This window comes from Jaculus jaculus, chromosome 13, assembly GCF_020740685.1.
Source record: "Jaculus jaculus isolate mJacJac1 chromosome 13, mJacJac1.mat.Y.cur, whole genome shotgun sequence".
Lineage (NCBI taxonomy): Eukaryota > Metazoa > Chordata > Mammalia > Rodentia > Dipodidae > Jaculus > Jaculus jaculus.
The window spans coordinates 4674308-4693422 of NC_059114.1; the positions used below are offsets into that span (position 1 = coordinate 4674308).

General features: G+C 50.6%; 1 protein-coding gene across 4 annotated transcripts in view; it reads left to right on the top strand.

The window, feature by feature from the left end:
* The window catches only part of Ripor2 (RHO family interacting cell polarization regulator 2), a 222421-nt gene that overhangs the window by 110853 nt on the left and 92453 nt on the right, over positions 1–19115 (top strand). The window contains exon 1 of one of the 4 annotated variants that reach the window (XM_045132932.1): positions 3353–3499. The exons of the other annotated variants lie outside the window; for them this stretch is intronic. The gene's annotated coding sequence lies outside the window, so the exon portion shown is untranslated. Of the gene's footprint in view, positions 1–3352; positions 3500–19115 lie in introns of those variants that run through there. 4 annotated transcript variants of the gene reach the window in all.

Sequence of the window (19115 nt, forward strand, 5' to 3'; positions counted from 1 at the left end):
AGGGAGTCACGACAACGTACAGCTGGTGCTTTGGAGGGCACGGAGCTGGGTGGGGGGCTTACCTGGAAGAAGGCGGCCCAGAAGCCAGCCAACTCCTGGGAAGAGGAAGTGCACAGACGCCCCCGCAACCAGAGCTTGGGGGCGAGGGCGGCCCGGAGGCTGAAGGCCTGGGAAGGGAGGGTTCTTCAGCAGCACCTGGTGGTGACTGCCGTGGACTTTGGGGGTTATTCTGGGCTCCACATGGGGAACCAGTCAGAGTTTGAAGCAGCAGAGTGACCACAGTGTGGTTTATATTTCTTTTTTCATTTATATGTGTGTGTGTGTGTGTGTGTGTGTGTGTGTATTTGCAGAGGCAAGAGGCCCTGGCACACTTACACACACACACACACACACACACATACATACACACATCTGGCTTATGTAGGTGGCTTGGGAATTGAACCTTTGCCAACAGATTTTGCAAGCAAACACCTTTAACCGCTGAGCCATCTCCCTAGCTACTGGTTTATGCTTTTCAGGGCCAGTGTTTTGCTGTGCGAAATGAATCATCAATTACGGCCGTGTAAAGCATCACACAGTTATCTCACAGTTGCTGTGGGGCAAGAATCCCAGCCCAGCCCAGCTGAGTCCTCTGAAAGATGGGTGACATGATGACAAATGAGTCATCACAGTCCTTATCACAAGGACCCAAACCTAGTTATTTTTGGAGGGGGTGTCGAAAGTTGATTAAACTGTGCCATTCTGGACAAGTTATGCTGAACTCTTTATTTTGCACATACGTGTGTGTATGCATGCATATGTGTGTGGAGACCAGAGATCAACATCAGGGGTCTTCTTCAATCACTCAATCACTCTCCACCTAATGGACTGAGACAGTCTCTCAGAACTCGCTGATTCAGGCTAGTGACCGAGCCAGCTTGCACTGGGCATCCCCTTGTCACCTCCCAAGGACTCGGATTACAGGGACGCCACCACTCCCCTGTGGCATTCCCATGGGTGCCTGGAATCCAATGTCAGCTCCTCATGATTATACAGCAAGCACTTGTACCCACTGAACCTCTCTCCAGATCTCACCTTTAACCTTGGTTCAGCCATCTGTAACATGATAATACTCAAGGTAGATGGGCATGGTGGTGCATGCCTTTAGTCCCAGCACTTGGGAGGCTGAGATAGGAGCAATGCCAGGAGTTCAAGGCTAGGCTGGGGCTATAGAGTGAGTACCAGGTCAGCCTGGACTAGAGTGAGACCCTGCCTCAAAAAAAAAAAAAAAAAAAAAAACCCTGAAAGATTATAGCCGTGACCAGTGACACAATGAGTGTAATGTGTCTGCTATAGGGCCCAGGAGAGGAGAAGATGGTCAATGAGCCGTGTATTCAGTGTTGTGAGGACTGTCTCGGGTCAATTAACTACACCTCCCACACCCGAGACCTGCGTACTCACCAGAACACCCATCATGAGATATGTGAGAACCCTCTAAGCAGACTGGGATGTCATGTCATGTGATCAGCAGACATTCTTAGGAGGAATGTCTACATGGAAAGTGTTAACTAAGGGTTTCTGCTGGAAGGAGGGCAGAGAAGGTGGGTTGCCGGAAATTCGGCCGTTCTGAAGAGCCGTCCTGCCCTGGAGCTGTCCAAGCCGTCACTCGCGGTCTAGGACAGGGCGGCACTGGTGCCCGCTCTCGGGCGCTCTCCGTGGTCAGTGGTGGTCTCTAGTTGCGTTGACTCCTTAGGTGGCATGGTGGACGCGGCCACTTACATTCCAGGCCAGAGGATGTCATCTGTGGTGGTTTGGGTCAGATGTCCCCCATAAACTCATGTGTTCTATATGCTTCGTCCCCAGCTGGTGGCAACTTGGGAGGTGGAGCCTTGCTGGAGGAGGTGTGTCCTTGGGGGGGGCGGACCAAGGGGTTTTATAGCAGCTCCCCCTTGCCAGGGCTCAGCTCATTCTCCGGCTGTTGTTTTCCACCTGCTGTTGCAAAGGTTTTGTCTGACCTCTATTCATACCATGCTTTCCCCTGCCTTCATGGAGCTTCCCCTCCACACTGTGAGCCAAAATGAAAACATTCCCCCCATCAGCTGCTGTTGGTCGGGTGTTTTGTCCCGGCAACATCATCCCTTCACTGCAGGTGGGCGTGTCTGGTTCATTAGCCGCCACTGACTCTTGGCATCACACCTGCTGGTCGAGGATTGAGCCTATGGAGTCTGATGCCCTCACAAAGTGACCGGATCCCAGCTGGGGAGGAGGAGTGGATGTATTCTGTGGACCAGCTCTATTTTCAGCATTCCAACTACGCACTTTGCCGAGTCGTTTGGTATCAACAGAAGAGGAAAGTGAGGCCGGGGAAGGACTGCGGTTTCCAAGGACGGAAACAGGGTCCAGTGCTGGTCTCTGGATCCACGTCCACACCCAGTCTCACACACTTTCCAGAGCCTCCTCCCTCCCTTCTTACTCTCAGAGTGTCCCTTGGGTAACCAGGCTGGCCTGGAACTCACTATGTAGCCCAAACTGGCCTGAACCTAGCTGCTGTCTCCCTGCCTTGGCCTCTTGAGTGCTGGGATGACCAGCGTGGGGCACACACCCACCTTCCAAAAAAAAAAAAAAAACCCTTATTTAGGGAATGCTTTTGTGCGTCCGACCCATGCTTTGAAAACTTTCAAATCCACCAAGAGAAAGTTTAATAGACAGACAAAAAAAAGGGAGAAAAACCGTGACTCTCCTCTTCATCATTACAGGGAGCTCTGTCCAAACAAGTTAGAAGAGAGCCCTTCAGGGCAACCCTCCTCACCACCGGGGCTTTCCAGCCCAACTCTTGCCCAGAGCCAAGAATTTCCCACTCCCCACCGCGGCGCGACCCTCGCCCACCCCACCCCACCCCACCCCACCCCACCCTGCCCTTGCCCCTCCTCCTCCTCCCCCCAGCCCCCACCCTCCCAGCCTCAGCGCGGCTCCTAGGGCGACCTCAAAGGGTTCGATGCCAGGACCCTTCCGTGCGCCGGCTGGCTGGGTTCACCTCCGTGCCAGAGGGGCTGGCCCTCCGCCGCTCCGCTCCGCTCTCTCCTCCGTCACTCCCCGAGCCGTGACGTCCGCGCGCGAGGGTGTCTCGGAGCCTGGCGGGGCTGGAGGCAGGCACCCAAGGCCTCTCCCTCCCGGCGTCGGGCTGGAGGGACCGTCAAGCAGCTGTCTCCACCTCCCCGCCCGCCCTCCCGGCCTGCCTGCGCCGTGACGCCGGGCCCCGCGCGCCTCCCCTCCGCGCGCTCCGCGCTCCGCCACCCGCGCGCGCCTCCGCGGACCCCGGGAGCGCAGCCGGCGCCGGGGACACGACTGTCCCCCCACCCACCCACCACCCCGCCTCCGCTCGCCCCTTCCTTCCGAAGCCCTGCGCCCCCGGGGCTCCCCGAGCTCGAGCTGCCTCGTGGGGGGGAGCCGCGATGGTCCGAGCCGCCGAGCCCTGAGCATCCCCTCTCCGAGCCCACCTTCGCCCGATCTGCGCCTCCCGGTACGTGCGTCCCGACCGCCGCGTTCCCCTTCGGCTGGGGGCTTCGCTTTGATCCGGGGGTGCGGGTTGGGGGAGGTCGATATAGGGGAGGGCTGCCATCCACTACCATGAGCATTGGCCGTGGCTTAAATAATAATAATGATGATGATGATGATCATAAAAGAGCCCCTTTTGGGGCATCCCGGCTTCCTCCGCCCTGGGCCGGTTGGGGGGTGGGGGGCATGTGATGTCCACAAGGTAGAGGAGTGAAGTTGCTGTGCCAATGGGGCTCTCCTCCCTGGAAGGTGCCCTGGGGAGTGGAAGGACCTGGCTGAGGTCGGAGGAGCCGCGGGCGGCAGTACCGGCTGGGGCATGGCCCGCACTGGGAAACCCCATCCTTATGGCCGGACGGTGGGGAACGGGGTGCGTGAGTGCCCACGGATGGGTTGGGGGGGTCGTGGGGGAGCCCCTGGCTTTCCGAGCGACTTCCCGGCCCCCAGCCCGGCTAGCTCGTCCAGCTAGGGGAAAGAGCGCCGTCTCTCTGGGGGTTCCTCTACCTCCAGGTTGAGCTTGGCTGGGACCCAGCCCCTTCCCTGGCCGCATCTGAAGTCCGAATTGACCCCGTGAGCCCCCCCCAACCCCATTTGAGAGTGGGGACGTCACTGATGGACAAGAAAAATAAATAAATAAAACGAGGAGAAATGCATTGTTTTGATGCCCACCTGGGGCTAGGAAGATGGGGGAGAGATGGGAGCCACAACTAGGGACACGCTCGGCCTGGGCAGGTGCCTGTGGTGTGGAGAGGAGTTGGGGAGACAGTGGTGGACGGTGATGGGGACCTCCCCCCGTTAGAGACCGTAGGGACCGAAATTCACTAAGCAGAAGCTGCCCGATCAGGTGTCAGGGCCACAGACTGACAGAGTGACAGCTCCCTCTGTGGGCAGAGAGAACAAGGGGGGGGGGGACAGGGAAGTCTGGGTTTTGCTTCGTGGGAGGGGGCACCAGAGTGGGATCAGCCACCCCCTGGCTCTTGTCTTGGGGCCACCTTGCAGGAGTGACTAAGGAGACGTGTCAGCTTGTAGGGGAAACCGTGGTGATTGTCTCAGCAAACGCTTGGACTAGCTTTCCTCCCCGGTCCCCCACTTTCCAGGGGAGCACCTGTCCCCATTGTTACCTGACACAACCATTTCTTCCCTTTTTTTGTCTCCAGTCAGGTCTGTCTGGCTCCTCCTTCCCACTGCCATCCCCATGTCGCTATTGGCTTACTTCTCCCCCACCTCCTCCTCCTCCTCCTCTGGTTCCCACAGCCCTTGGGGACCAGCTGGGTCTCCCCACTCCCACGGGCTAGCTTAGCCACAGGCAGGAGAGGCCAGGGGAGAAGTGCCCCAGAACCAGCATCCTGGCAGCTAGTATCTGGGGCTTAATTGTAAAGCAGCCCAGTAACCAGCCTACTTCTGTGGGAACAAATTGCGGGGGTGTGTCTGCTTAGGGCGCCAGTGTCTTGAGGGAGGGCCTTCCTCCCTCATCTGTCTGTAGCTGCAAGCTGGGGACCCCAGCTTCGGCCTCCTGCGCCTCACTCAGCGGTGGGTCAGTGGGGTTACTGTCAAATGCTGGCTTTTGCCCTGAGAGTTAAATGGGATTTGCCCGTCCAAAAGTTTACTGTTTCCACACATCTGAAAATGAACATTGGGAGAATCTGTTTAGCCAAAATAGACTTTGCTTCTTTTCCAAAAGACCCGGGTCCTGTTGCTTCCCGTTTCCTCTGACACTCTAATGTGAGATTTTGCTTTGAATATTTTATCCTAAGTATAAATATAACAAAATGCCAAGCTAGAGAGGGAGACAGAAGCTGAAAGCTCGCATTTAAGGCCTTGCACGGAATCTTGATTACCCAAACACAAACTCCAGAAACGGCTCCCTTTTTGTTAATTACGAAGCAGAGTTATTTCCAGCAGAAAAGGGGCCTGTCCCATTTCAAGGATGACCTGGAAAAGCCAAGGGAGCCCTCACAGAGGGTGGGGAGAGACATTTATGTCCAAGGATCTTCCTAGTTAGACCTACATAAAAATACCATGCTTCTTGGTGGAGGGGGAGAGGGAGTTCTGGGGAGATTACTCGGTGGTTAAAGGCACTTGCTTACAAAGCTTGGCTACCCAAGTTCGATTTCCTAGTACCCATGTAAAGCCAGAAAAAGTGGCACATGTGTCCAGCATTCATTTACAGTGAACACACACACACACACACACACAAATAAAATAGTTTTGCTTTTTTTAAAGATGTCATGCTTCAATATTGATATCCACTCTGCCAGATATCACACCTAGCCCTGCCGTTCCCAATATAAGGCCGTCCCCCCTGGGATAAACCCCACAGCCCAGCTGTGACGTGGCTCCTTCTCAGTGTCACCAAGCCATCAAGCCACTTCTCTATTGCATTTTAGGCTCAGGCTATTAGCCCACCTCTGTCGAGAGACGAAAATACAGATTGGGCAGCTGCAGGGAATGAACTGCATAGCTTTCAGATGTCATATTAGACTGTCAGCGCGTGCAAACAAAAGTCCCTTGGGTTGAAGAGCTTGCGAACAAGTGCTTCATTTGACCGTCCGTGCATTCAATGGGTTGGAAAAAATATATATAAAGCTGTCTTGTTTTTAACTCTGAAAAGAAATAAGAAGTCTAAAACCAGTTTCTTGCTTTCCCTGGGAGGAAGTGGTGGTGGAAGCGAAAGTCACTTGACTTATACAATGGGTGCTCCTCCTCCTCCTCCTCCTCGGGCAATTTTAGATTTGACTTTCCTCTCAGGCTTCCTGTGCCCTGGTGGCCCAGAGCAAGGGCTTTGCCACTGTGAACAGATCTTTTACCGTGGCTACTTTCATCCGCCAAGCGAAGTTCCATGAGCTGGGGGAGAGAGGCAGCTTGTGTGTGTGGCCGTTCAACCAGAAAAGAATAGCAGCCGAAATCAGACAATGGAGCTGCAGAATCGGGAGGGGGTGGGGACAGGAGGTACACATAGGTCCCCCGGCACATAACTGGGTCCCCAAAGGCGAAGCGAGGTGGAGGGTGGGTGTCTTCCAGCCGCTGACATGTAAGCATCCCACAATGTGATGATGAGAAAGTTGGTCCACAAAAGGAAATGCATTGTACGAGGTGCCTTTATATCCCAGAGGAGCCTGCTCTGGGCTCCGTTTCTCTCGAATTTCAAATCATATTTCTCCCTCTGAAAATGGAAACAGCTGTGATGGGCGTAGAAGCCTTCCTGTGGATTCCACATGACAAATTCACTCCATGCATCCCGTTATCTTGAATGAACTGATGCTGAAAGGCCCACGTGTCCTTTTTTCTACCCCCTCTCTGAAGCCACAAGCTTCCTCCCTACGCGAGCAGTCCAGGTCTTTGTTTGGCTTGCTTTGCTAACAGTAAGCTCATCCTACTTGGTTGGAAGTGTTCCCTAAAATAATGGATTTTTTTTTTTTTTTTTTTTGGTATAGCAGCTATCTAAAAATGATTGTTTCTGCCAGACGTGGTAGCACACGCCTTTAATCCCAGCACTCAGGAGACAGAGGTAGGAGGATCGCCATATGGGTTCAAGGCCACCCTGAGACTACATAGCGAATTCCAGGTCAGCCTAGGCTACAGTGAGACCCTACCTTGAAAACCCAAAAATAAATTAATTAATTAAATTTAAAAGCTGTTTCTCACATGGCCACTGGCTGGGTTGCCATCCTTCAAAGGAAATCCAGAACACATGAAGAAAGAAAATGGTTCCAGTTTATTTCATTGTTCTTTGTTTATATGACCCGCATGGTGCTATGTGGGCTGGGGGTAAATGCTTTCACATGTTCATGACATGAGTTAAAAATAAAATTAGAGGGATGGAGAGATGGTCTAGCAGTTAAGGAGGTTGCCTGAAGAGCCAAAAGACCCAGGTTTGATTCCCCAGGACCCACATAAGCCAGATGCACAAGGTGGCGCATGTGTCTGGAGTTCGTTTCCAGCAGCTAGAGGCCCTAGTGCACCCATTCTCTCTCTACCTTCCTCTTTCTCCCTCTCTCTCTCCCTCTCTCTCTCTCCCCCCTTGTTCAAATAAATAAATAAAAATTTAAAATATTTAAAAAGAATTAAAATAAAATTGGAATTGTTTTAACAGTGAAAGAAAATGAGATGTGCTATCTCTTCACTGTGTTCTCAAAGCTCAAAATGAGTTCCCAGTCAGAGAGCGTTTCAAACAAAGGGAATGCGTTTTACTCTTAAAACAGTGGGAAATTTTTAACAGCATTGCGGTTTGCATGTGAAGTGTCCCCCATAGGCCCATGTTGGAACACGGGGTCCCCGGCTGATGGCACTGTTTGGAAGGTGATGGAGCCATGCTGGAGGAAGTAGTCACTGGGAGCAAGCCTTGAGGTTTTACAGCCTACTCCCACTTTCTCCCTCTCTTCTCCCCTCCCCTCTCTTTCTTTCCTCTCTCCCTCCCTCCATCTCTCCCCTGCTCCCTCTCTGTCCCTCCCTTTGCTCCTTCCTCCATGTCTCCACTTCTCCTTCTTCCCCTCTCCCCCTCTCTGCTTTGCCTCCTCTCTCCCCACCCCCCCTTTTCTCTTTCTCTCTCTGTCTGTCTGTCTCTCTCTCTCTCTAGGTGTTTTGAGGTAGAGTCTCACTCTGGCCCAGGCTGACCTGGAATTCACTATGGAGTCTCAGGCTGGCCTTGAACTCACAGTGTCCTCTCAAGTTCTGGGATAAAAGGTGTGCAGCATCACCTGCTGCCTCCTTTCTCGTTTCCTGCCTCTGGCTGACCTGTAATGGCTGGACCTGCCATGCCTTCCCCAATAGACTCTATCCCCTAGAAATGTAAGCCCAAACAAGCATTCTCCTTCCTCTAGTGGCTAGGGCCTGGAGAAATGGCTCAATGGAAAAAGGCCTTTACTTGTAGGGCCTGATGACCTGGGTTTGATTGCCCAGTGCCCGTGTAAGCAGGACGTACAAAGTAGTGCATGCATCTGGAGTTTGTTTGCAGTGGCAGGGAGGCCCTGGTGCGCCCATGCACACACTCTCTCTCTCTCTCTCAGCACCACTTCCCAGAGGTTCCACCCCACCCAGCAGAGCCACCGTGGACCAGCTTGTAATCACAACGGACCCTGGAGGACGCTCGAACCACCCCAATTGTAGCACCCCATATCCACGTGGCATTGAAGGATAATTACTGGTAGCACCCTCTTCACTCAAAACCACAGTGTGTGGACAGTAAGGCCCATGCTCACCCTGGGCAAGAGCTGCCTGCCACAGGTCAGAGGAAGAAGGCTGGCTGGGGCTAGTTTCTGAGGATTTCATCCAAGTGCCGGTGAGGACAGATAACTAGAAGAGCGAGGGGGGTGGGTGGCTTACTAGACAAGAAAACCAGGAGGATTGCGAGCTCCTGAGGACACAGGGGTTTGTGTGGTTTATTCTTGTGCCCTCAGCGCTGCACAGTGCCCAGTCAATAGTAGATGCCAAATATTAACTGACAACCTGTGAACCTAGATGGAAGACAGCAAAAGTCAGGACAGTGAGAAGACATGCCCAGCGGGCAATGTCACGCAGGCACAGTTGGGGGACAGGCTGTTATGAACAATGATGGGGGTGTCAGAGCAAGGTTGGGCCATCGCCACGAGGGCCTTACATGTGGAAAGACGACACCTGGCACTCTCCTGCTTGCCCTCACCTTTTGAGTTGAATGCTACTGGCTCCCACCTCTAACCCTAGATGTGCTCTTTTCCCTTCACAAGCAGATTGTTCTGGAAGGAAGTGAAGGAACAATGACTCCATTCTCTTCCAGCTTGTCTGCGTCTGCCCCTTGTTCTCCAGGAGAGCTCCTCCAAGGGAGGCAAAGACAGGAGAGAGAGCGCCTTGCAAGCGCCCAAGCAATGCTCACCAACACACAGAGCAGGAGCCTTTTCCTTCCCCTCCTCCACCTTTCTTTCCTCCTGCTCCTCCTCCTTTCCTCCTCCTCCTCCCTTCCTCCTCCTCCTCCTCCTCCCCCTCCCCCCTCCTCCTCCTCCTCGGCAGAATAATTCAAAACGACAGTTTCCTGGAGCTAGACCAGTTCCCAAGACGTTAATCCTAGAATGACATTTGATTTCCCTGCTCTTTGCTAACCGTGAACTTCTAGAATGACCTTGGCCTTAACCATCTACCCTTTCAATGTATACGTTCCCACACCAGGCGCCCTGCTGATGGGCACAGGTTAAAGGCTAACCCTACCCTACATGAAGATTCCAGAACATATGCCAGCTGGCATCCCGTGAATGGCAAGGCCATCCCGCACTTCAGTTCGCAAGGGTACCGGTAGCATTTTGTCACCCGGACGTGACTCTTGTTCTCCTAAACTGTCACCCACACTGGCATTGTCCTTGTGATGCTTTGTCCTCGGGAAAAATCAGGGCTTAGAAAAGAGAGAAATGGACATCAGACTATGGAAACACTCACACAGGGGATCCAGCATTCATGGGGGGGTGCAGAGAGCAGAGTCCACCCAGTAGAAAGGATATAAAATAAATGTGGCTTATCGAATTAATTATTGGTCAGGAAATACACATTGCTTTGACGCTAAGGGCACTCATGCTACCTTGAACTCTTTTTTTTTTTTGGTTTTTCAAGGTAGGGTTTCAATCTAGCTCAAGCTGACCTGGAATTCACTGTGTAGTCTCAGGTGACCTCGAATTCATGGCGATCCTCCTACTTCTGCCTCCTGAGTGCTGGGATTAAAGGTGTGTGTCACCACGCCCGGTCGTTGAACTTCTTTTAAAATTTTTATTTATTTATTTATTTGCAAGAGAAGAGAGAATATGGGCGCCCCAGGCCCTCCTGCCACTGAAAATGAATTCTAGATGCATGTGCCACTTTGTACACCAGCTTTATATGAGTACAGGGGAATTGAATGCACCTGGATTGGCAGGCTTTGCAAGCAAGCACCTTTAACCACTGAGCAATTTCCCCAGACCTACACAGAACTCTTTTAAGATTTATTTTTATTTATTTATTAAAGAGAGAGGGGAGAAAGAAAGAGAATGGGCACGCCAGGGCTTCCAGCCACTGCAAAGGAACTCCAGATGCAGGCATCACCTTGTGCATCTGGCTTACATGGGACCTGGAGAATCGAACCTAGATCCTTAGGCTTCGCAGGCATGCACCTTAACTGCTAAGCCATCTCTCCAGCCTCCTACACAGAACTCTTTAAGCCACACATAAAACTGAGCTATGAGTAGAGCCCCATATCTAATACATGGGCAAGAAGCTACCTGCTGATTTGAGAAGGCATTGACTCCAGAATGAGGCTTCCACAACCATGGCCAGGAAACACCCAATTAAAAGAAAAAGAAAAAAGATCATGGGGTTGGAGAGATGGTGCAGTGGTTAAGGCGCTTGTCTGTGAAGCTTAAGGACCTAGGTTCGATTCCCCAGTACCCACAGAAGCCAGATGCACAATGTGACACATGCATCTGGAGTTTGTTTGCAGTGGCTAAAGGCCCTGGCACATCCATTCTCTCTCTCTCTCTCTCTCTCTCTCTCTCTCTCTCTTTCTCTATCAAATTAATTAATTTAATTAAAAAACAGATCATAGAGAAAATAATGCCTCCTCTTCCCCAACATACCCATGGTCTCATCCCTGAGACCTATGAATATATTGCCCTCCATGACCAACAGGATTTGGCCAATGCGAGTTAGTCAAAGACCTGACAGCAACGCCCACCAAGGCCTAGCCAAAGTGCTCCAGCCCTTGAACGCAGAGAGGACAAATGGCTGTCTGGAAGCAAGGCCAGAGGGGTGTGATGTCGCTGGCTTTGAAGATGGAGGACAGAGCCCAAGAGAAGGATTAGAGGAAGCTTCTAGAAACAGAGAAGGAAACGGATCTCCCCATACAGACTGATTCTTTCATTTCCACCGAGTGAGACCCTTTTCAGGTTTCCAGAATTAAGCCATCCTAAGGGCCTGAAGTTTTACACCATGAATTGTGCAGTCATTTGTTACAACAGCCGCTAATGCACTTGTCCCACTCATGGCTATTTCAGATCTCGTGTGAGTGCCTCTCATGGAGGCCTAGGGAAGCTTAGCTGTGGAGCATTTTGGAAATGGCATCTTGAGCCCCTTGGTGTGTGGATGTGTGTCTCTACGGTGTGTGCACGTGTATGTGTAGACGCGCCTGCCCCGTGTACCCGTGTGTGGCAGCCTGCGGGGAAGGACTGTCGCTCTTCCTCCTTGTTTCCTGGACGCCTGAAGCTGCCTTCTCTGCAGTCAGAGCGGCTGAGCGCCGGGCCCAGCCAGTGCCCACTCCCCGCGGGACTGGGGTTCACGTGTCGGTGGCCATTCCCCACTTTTTATGTGGGTGCTGGGGATGGAACCCAGCCAAAGGCCCTCTCGGGCCCCCTTCTCCAGTGAGCCACTCCTCCAGCTCCTGAACTTCAGTACAGGAAGGCACCGGGAGAGGGGGCGGCCTGGGTGTGTGACACGCTGGATGCCCATCAGCAATGTCGCTCGCAGCTGTCATGGGAAGTCATGAAGGGCTTGGAAGCCACAGGTGGATGCACCCAGCCCTGCTAGCTGTCCTTTGCTGGGGGACAGTGGCATGTGGCAGAACAGAAGTGGACGTCTGAGATTTTTAGGATGTTCGACAAATGTTATTAAGTCGTTATGGCGCAAACGGGGGGGGGGGGAGGAGAAGGGGAGCTCAGCGTAGTTGCCTATCTGACCTCATCAGGAGCCACACTGTGTGGAGATGCATGCAGCCGGGGGCCTGGAAGTCACAGCAGCAGGGACAGATGCGGACTTTCCTTACGAGCTCAGCCCCGATCCACAGTGCATCTGCTAGGCTCTGCTTCCAAAGCTGGCTGGAATATTATTCCCTCCCTCACAGGATCCGCCTATTGAGTGGCTCTGATGCTTCTCCCATACAGAGACATGGGGCCCATGTCTGTCCTTCTCAAACTATGGCAGTCATTATCAATAGAGTATGGCCTTCTTTTGTTTGTTTTCGTATTTGAGTTTTGGGGGGGGGATGTTTTGGAAACAAGTTCCTCACTGCAGCGCGGGGTGGCCTAGGACATGCTATATAACCCAGCCTGGCCTCCAACTTACAATCGTCCTACCCAGCCAGCCTCCCGAACGCTGAGACGTTAGGCTTGCATTGCGACCCAGGCTTGACACTAAGCCTGGATCCTGTTAGGAATAGCTATTACTGTTGTCGTCATTTTTAGACCAGGAGTCTTGCTATCTAGCAGAGGCTAGCCTTGAACTCGCTGCGCAGCCTAGGCTACCTTCAAACTTGTGGCAAACCTGCTGCCTCTGCCCGTAGAGCGCTGGGGTTGCAAGCCAGCTCCACCCTGCCCAATCCTAAAAGATAATTCAGTTTCTACTTTGTTGGCTGGGACAACGACCCCTGAAGCCATTATCCGCCATGTCAGCTGTTTTCACAACGCTGAGGTGGCCATGCTGTGAGGAAGACCAAGCTAGATGACCAAGGCGGGACCTGAGACTTCAAGAGGCAAGAATGGGGCTGGCTCAGCAACACCAAGGCCGGGTGGTCCACGTGCAACCGCTGTCTGTCTGACTGATTGAACTCAAAGCTGCTGCAATCCTGGCGCACCGCGGTTGTTTGGGGCATGGCACTGGGGAATGGATGGTCACCTAGTGATAAGTAGCTTGGTCACTACAGTCAAGTGAGGAAAATGTCAATCAAGACCACAGTCTTATGCTATTCCTATCAGCCTCTCCACTGGGAGGCAGATGATACAACAGCGAACCCAGTCAGTAATGGAATAGCCAAGTCTAAAACTCACCTCAAGGGAGTCAAGAGGACATCTTGAGGAATGAATCCACATTATCAAAATATGTTAGAAGCATGTATGAAATTCTCAAAAAAATATTATTTTTTTAAGTTTGTTTTTATTTATTTACTTGAGGGAGAAAGAGGCAGAGAAAGAGAGAGAGAGAGAATGGGCACACCAGTGACCTCCAGACACATGTGCCACCTTGTGCATCTGGCTTACATGGGTCCTGAGGAATCGAACCTGAGTCCTTTGGCTTTGCAGGCAAGTGCCTTAACTGCTAAGCCATCTCTTCAGCCTGCCATCTCTCCAGCCCTGATTAATTTTTTAAAAGGAAAAAGTAAATTCAAAAGTCCTCTTCCTCATATTCAATATTGGCTAAGAAACTCATTCTTTTTTAACAAATAGTTTATTTATTTATGAGGGAGAGAATGGATGTACCAGGGCCTTTTACCAATTTAAAAGAACTCCAGACACATGTGCCACTGCCTTTACATGAGTACTGAGGAATCAAACCCAGGCCATCAGGCTTTGCAAGCAAGCATATTTGCCCACTGAGGTACCTCTCCACCCCAAAACTCATTCGTGAACGTTCATTCTATTTTCATTTTTTGGTAGGGCGACAAAGTCTCACTCTGTAACCCAGGTGGCCTCAAGCTTAGCTATGTAACTGAGGCTGACCTCAAATTCATGGCAAGCCTCTTACTTCAGACTCCCAAGTGCTGAGATCCCACCACACCAGGCTTCATTCTTGAATTTTCTACAAAGGGCAGATTACTGGTTTGCTGAGTTGGATCTGGGAAGGTGGTGGAAATGACAACACAGCAGAGATTCAAATTGTCCAGTCCCACACAGAACCTGCAGAATCCAAGCAAGTTCCTCTTAAAGTCTAACTGTCCCTGGGCTGGAGAGATGGCCCAGTGGTTAAGGCACTTGCCCGCAAAGCCTAATGACCTGGGTTCGATTCCCCAGAACCCACATAAAGCCATATGTACAAAGTGGTGCATACATCTGGAGTTCATTTGCAGAGGCTGTAGGCCCTGAGACGCCCATTCTCTTTGTCTCTCTCTCTCTCTCTCCTCTCTCACTCACTCTGCTTGTAAATAAGTAAATAATTTTTTTAACTCTAATTGTCCTTATGTAGCAAGTAGGGGGCTGAAAACAATTACTCAGGAATGTCTTCAAATTGGGGGTCCTCAGGGAAACGGGGAGAAAGAAGGAAGAGGGATTGGACAGTGGGCAACGGCGGTCATGGGGCACCCGGGCACAGCTCTTCATGGGCTGCGGGCTGCTTCTCCGACAGAGCTTATCTCAAAATACACAACAAAGAAGTGAAAGAGTGGGCTGGAGAGATGGCTCAGCGGTTAGAGGCGCTTGCTTGAAAGGTCTGATGGCCAGGACTTGATTCTCCAGCGCCCACATAAAGCCAGATGTACTAAGTGGCACATCCATCTGGAGTTCGTTTGCAGTGACAGGATGCCCTGGTGTACCCATACTCACTCTCTCTGTCTGCCTTTCTTCTCTGTCGCTCTTTCTCAAAATGAATAAGATAGCCAGGTTGAGTGGTGCACACCTTTAATCCCAGCAGACACTCAGAAGGCAGAGGTGGGAGGATCACTGTGAGTTCAAGGCCAGCTTGAGACTACATAGTGAATTCCAGGTCAGCCTAGGCTAGCACAAGACCCTACCTCCAAAAACCAAGAATAAATAAATAAAATAATCTTTTTAAACATTTTATTTATCTATTTTATTTATTTATTTGAGACAGAGAGAGGGAGAGAATCAAAGTGCATGAGAATGGGCATGCCCAGGGCCCCGAGCCGCTGCAAACGAACTCCAGAAGCATGTGCCACCTTGTGCATCTGGCTTACACGGGACCTAGAGAATTGAACCTGGGTCCTTAGGCTTCGCAGGTAAATGATTTAACTGCTAGGCCATCTCTCCAGCCTATAAAATAATCTTTTAAAAGTGAAAGATAAATACAAATCCTGAATGACATATACACATATGTGTACGTGCATATTGTGTGTTGAATACCGCTCTCTCTTCTGCAGTCAAACCTTAGCTACCACACCAACAATTGTCACTGCCGTCTGAAAGCATTGCTAACATGCCAGAAATGTGAATTCATTCATGGATTCTTCACACTACACTGAGAGAATTAGTTCCCTCGTCTTACAGATGAGAAAAAGTTGACTTTGCGAAGTCATTAGGACTCAGACAGTTCAACTTTAAACCTAGGCCGGTTGGGCATCAGAGCCCAGGTCATGGCAATGAACGTAGACTCAACGCGCAGACTCCCGGCCCGGAGCTTGGGTTCCCACAGCAAGCGGCAGCCGGCAGCGCGCTCAGGAAGCGCCCCCACGTGAACGCAGCTGGGCTGTGGCTGCCTGGCCTTCTGGCTTCGCAGCGCAAGCCTCGGACTGCCCACGCGGCCTGAGGTTCTTGGTGGATGTCAAGGCAACGATGGAGACTCTTTGGAGTCTATTTCAGCCTTGGAAAAGATTTCCACGTCCTCAAGGGGGAAAGGTTCAGTGTGGCAGCCAAGTGTCCACAAAGGTGGCCTACTGTGGGGAAGTTAAAGGTGGACACTTTCTTTTTTTTTTTCCCTATGGCACCCTGGGAAAAGCACCCTGAGAAACAGTGATACATCAACAGCAAGGCTTCCTGCCTGGTGACAACAGTCTTCTCACTCTGCCTCCGACCTGAGCCAGCCCCAGCAGGGGAGGGGCATGGAGCGGGGAAAGGCAGGCGGGGAGTTACCCCTTTTCTTTTACGAGGGAAGTTAGCAGCTCCATGTCCACGTGAAGTAGCCCTTGATCGATTTCATCTTAATTACTGAATATAGGAAAACAAGGTCATTGTTAATTCATGCCATTTTAATTTATGCATCAGAGAACTATATGGGATAATTACTTGCAGTTGGAGAAAAATGAATACTGTCAAATCTAGTTAATACACGCCTGATTTACCCTTCTGTCTATCGGGAAAGATTTAAAGTAATCACCAACCCTCCGGGGATGCGCAAAATCGTATGGATTAGTGAAGCAGAAGTATTTCCCCCTTTGATTTGTATCACAAACAAGGTTCTCAGATTTGGACTGACTAGATTTGAATATTATTTCCAGAACAATAGCTGTGATTCACTGACTTAATGAACACTTGATCTTTTCCAGAAGTTCCTTTTTTTTTTCTTTTTTTTCTTTTTGCAGATCAGCTCATGAGAGGTGGTCTTCATGGGCTCTGTGTTAGCCTGGGGATTAATTTCTCTTGTGAGGACAACTTGGTGGGAATGATGTCTGTTCCCTGTATCAAGATTCATGAGGGGCTCATAGTAATGATCAATTATAACTTCCCACACTGGTCCTGAGCCTCCATGCTTCCAAAACCTAAAATTAAAACAGGCAGCTGGAACAAACTATGGGGGCAGGAACATAGATGGAAATTTCCTTATGACTTGACCAAGTGATAGATGGCCGAGAAAGCCTCTCTGAACTCTCACGTGGCATTGTGAGAAGACTGAGGCTTCACTAGTTTACTTGAAAGCCAGGCATTGTGGCACGCACCTTTAATGCCAGCAGTTAGGAGACTGGGGTAGGAGGATCATTGGGAGTTTGAGGCCAGCCTGGGCTAGAGTGAGACTCTGCACCGAAAAAAGACAAAAGAAAAGAAAAGAAAGAGAAAAAACAGGGCTGAGAAGATTGCTCAGTGGTTAAAGGTTCTTGCTTGAGAAGCCTAACAGTCTCTGTTCGATTCCCCAGTACACATGTAAGCCAGATGCACAAGGTGGCACAGGTGTCTGGAATTCATTTGCAGTGGTTGGAGACCCTGGTGTGTCCATTCTCTCTCTCTCTCCCTCCCTCCCTCCCTCTCTCTCTCTCTCTGCCTCTTTCTCTTTCTCAAATAAATTAATTAATTAATTATTTTTTTAAAAAAAGAATAGAGAAAGGGTCATCTATATTTGGCTCTCAATTTTCCTTTTGGAGGGAAAAAGTGATCCTAGTTATACTAAGCCAAAATTATGTGCCATAAACAAGTTTTGTTTTCAGCAAACGTTAGCCCAGCACACTAAGGATGACTTGCCCTTTGTTCCACACCCCCACACAGAGAAGCCCAGCCTAGATAACGGGGTCACAAGGAGGCTTCTCGGCACTCTCGTCATTGTGCCAAAATCTGCCTCATGAAATGGGCAGGTCTAGGGAGACCGAGTGAGTCAAGACATAGGCGAGTATGAAAGCATGCCGCTTTTTCGTGGTTTAGGTAAGGCCATTAATTTGTCTTTTCATTCTTGAATGTGTTGATGGCGATGACATACGTAATAGATGTTAGCTTGACTGGGTATATGTTCTGTGCCTAGAACTATGGTTGACTGGCCTGATGCCTTTTAATCCTCACAAATTAGGACGCTGGTGCTGTGACCAGCACCTTCGAGGACATCGAGCAGAGGCCATTGCTCCAAAGAAAAGATCCACCCAATTACATGGCCTCTGTCATGCAAGCTGATAAGCATGTGTGCACATGCATGTGTGTCTTCTTACCATTATAGATCCTGCTACTGTCTTGTTTGTTTGTTTTTTGGTTTTTCTTCACTATGTAGTCTCAGGGTGGCCTCAAACTCACTGGTGATCCTCCTATCTTTGCTTCCCAAGTAAGTACCTAGCTGTTTTTTCTTAATTTCTTTTTTTTTTTAATTTAGGCGCTGGAGAGATGACTTAGTGGTTAAGGTGCTTGCCTGCGAAGCCCAAGGACCCAGGTTCAGTTCCCCAGGTCCCATGTAAGCCAGAAGCACATGGTGGCACATGCATCTGGTGTTCATTTGCAGTGGCTAGAAGCCCTGGCATGTCCATTCTCATTCACTATCTCTCTCTCTCCCTCTCTCTCTGTCTCTAATAAATAAATAAATAAAAATAAAAATGTCTTTGAAAAATTTTTTAATTTTAACATTATTTATTTATTTGTGTGTGAGAGACAGAGGGGGGGACAGGTACATATATAGAGAATGGGCATGTCAGAGTCTCTAGCTTGTGCCAATCTGGCTTACATGGGTACTGGGGAATTGAACCTGGGTCCTTACGCTTTGCAGGCAAGTGCCTTAACCACTAAGCCATCTCTTCCAGCCCCTTTTTCTTAATTTGTTCGTGTGTGTGTGTGTGTGTGTGTGTGTGTGATCATATGTACATGGAAGAGTGTGTGATCATGTGTATGTAGAAGTGTGTGCATGTGGGTGTGATCATATGTACGTGGAAGTGTGTGTGTGCAGGCGTGTGTGATGTGGAGGCCAAAGGTTAACATTAGTGTCACCTTCCCCCTTATTCATTGAGACTGGATGTGTCACATGAACCCAGAGCACCCTGATTCAGCTGGTCTAGTTAGCCAGCTTACCCTACACATCGCCTGCCTGTGTCTCCCCGGCTCTGAGATCACGGATGGACCACCACGCACACACAGCATTTACGTGTGTGCTGGAGATCCAACTCCACATCCTCCCACTTCAACAGTGAGCACTTTATCCACCGAGTCATTGTCCCAGTCCCCTACTTCCTTGTTTTTCCTCACTGCTTCTCTTTAACCATTCTCAAAGACACTAGCTGGGACCGGGAAGATGGCTCAGCAGTTAAGTGAGCATCCTGCACGAGCCATAAGGGCCGGCAGGCTGCCTGAATCCACCTACTTCAAAAGAGCTGGGCATGTCCCATGTGCTCCCATAACCCCTATCCCACAGACACAAGCAGAGACCCAGGGAGTCGCCAGGGCTTGAGAAAAACATCAAGCTCCGGATCCATAAGAGGCTCCGGCTCAAACCGAAAGAGAGACGGAGCTGGGTGCCCAGCATTCGAGTCCAGCCGC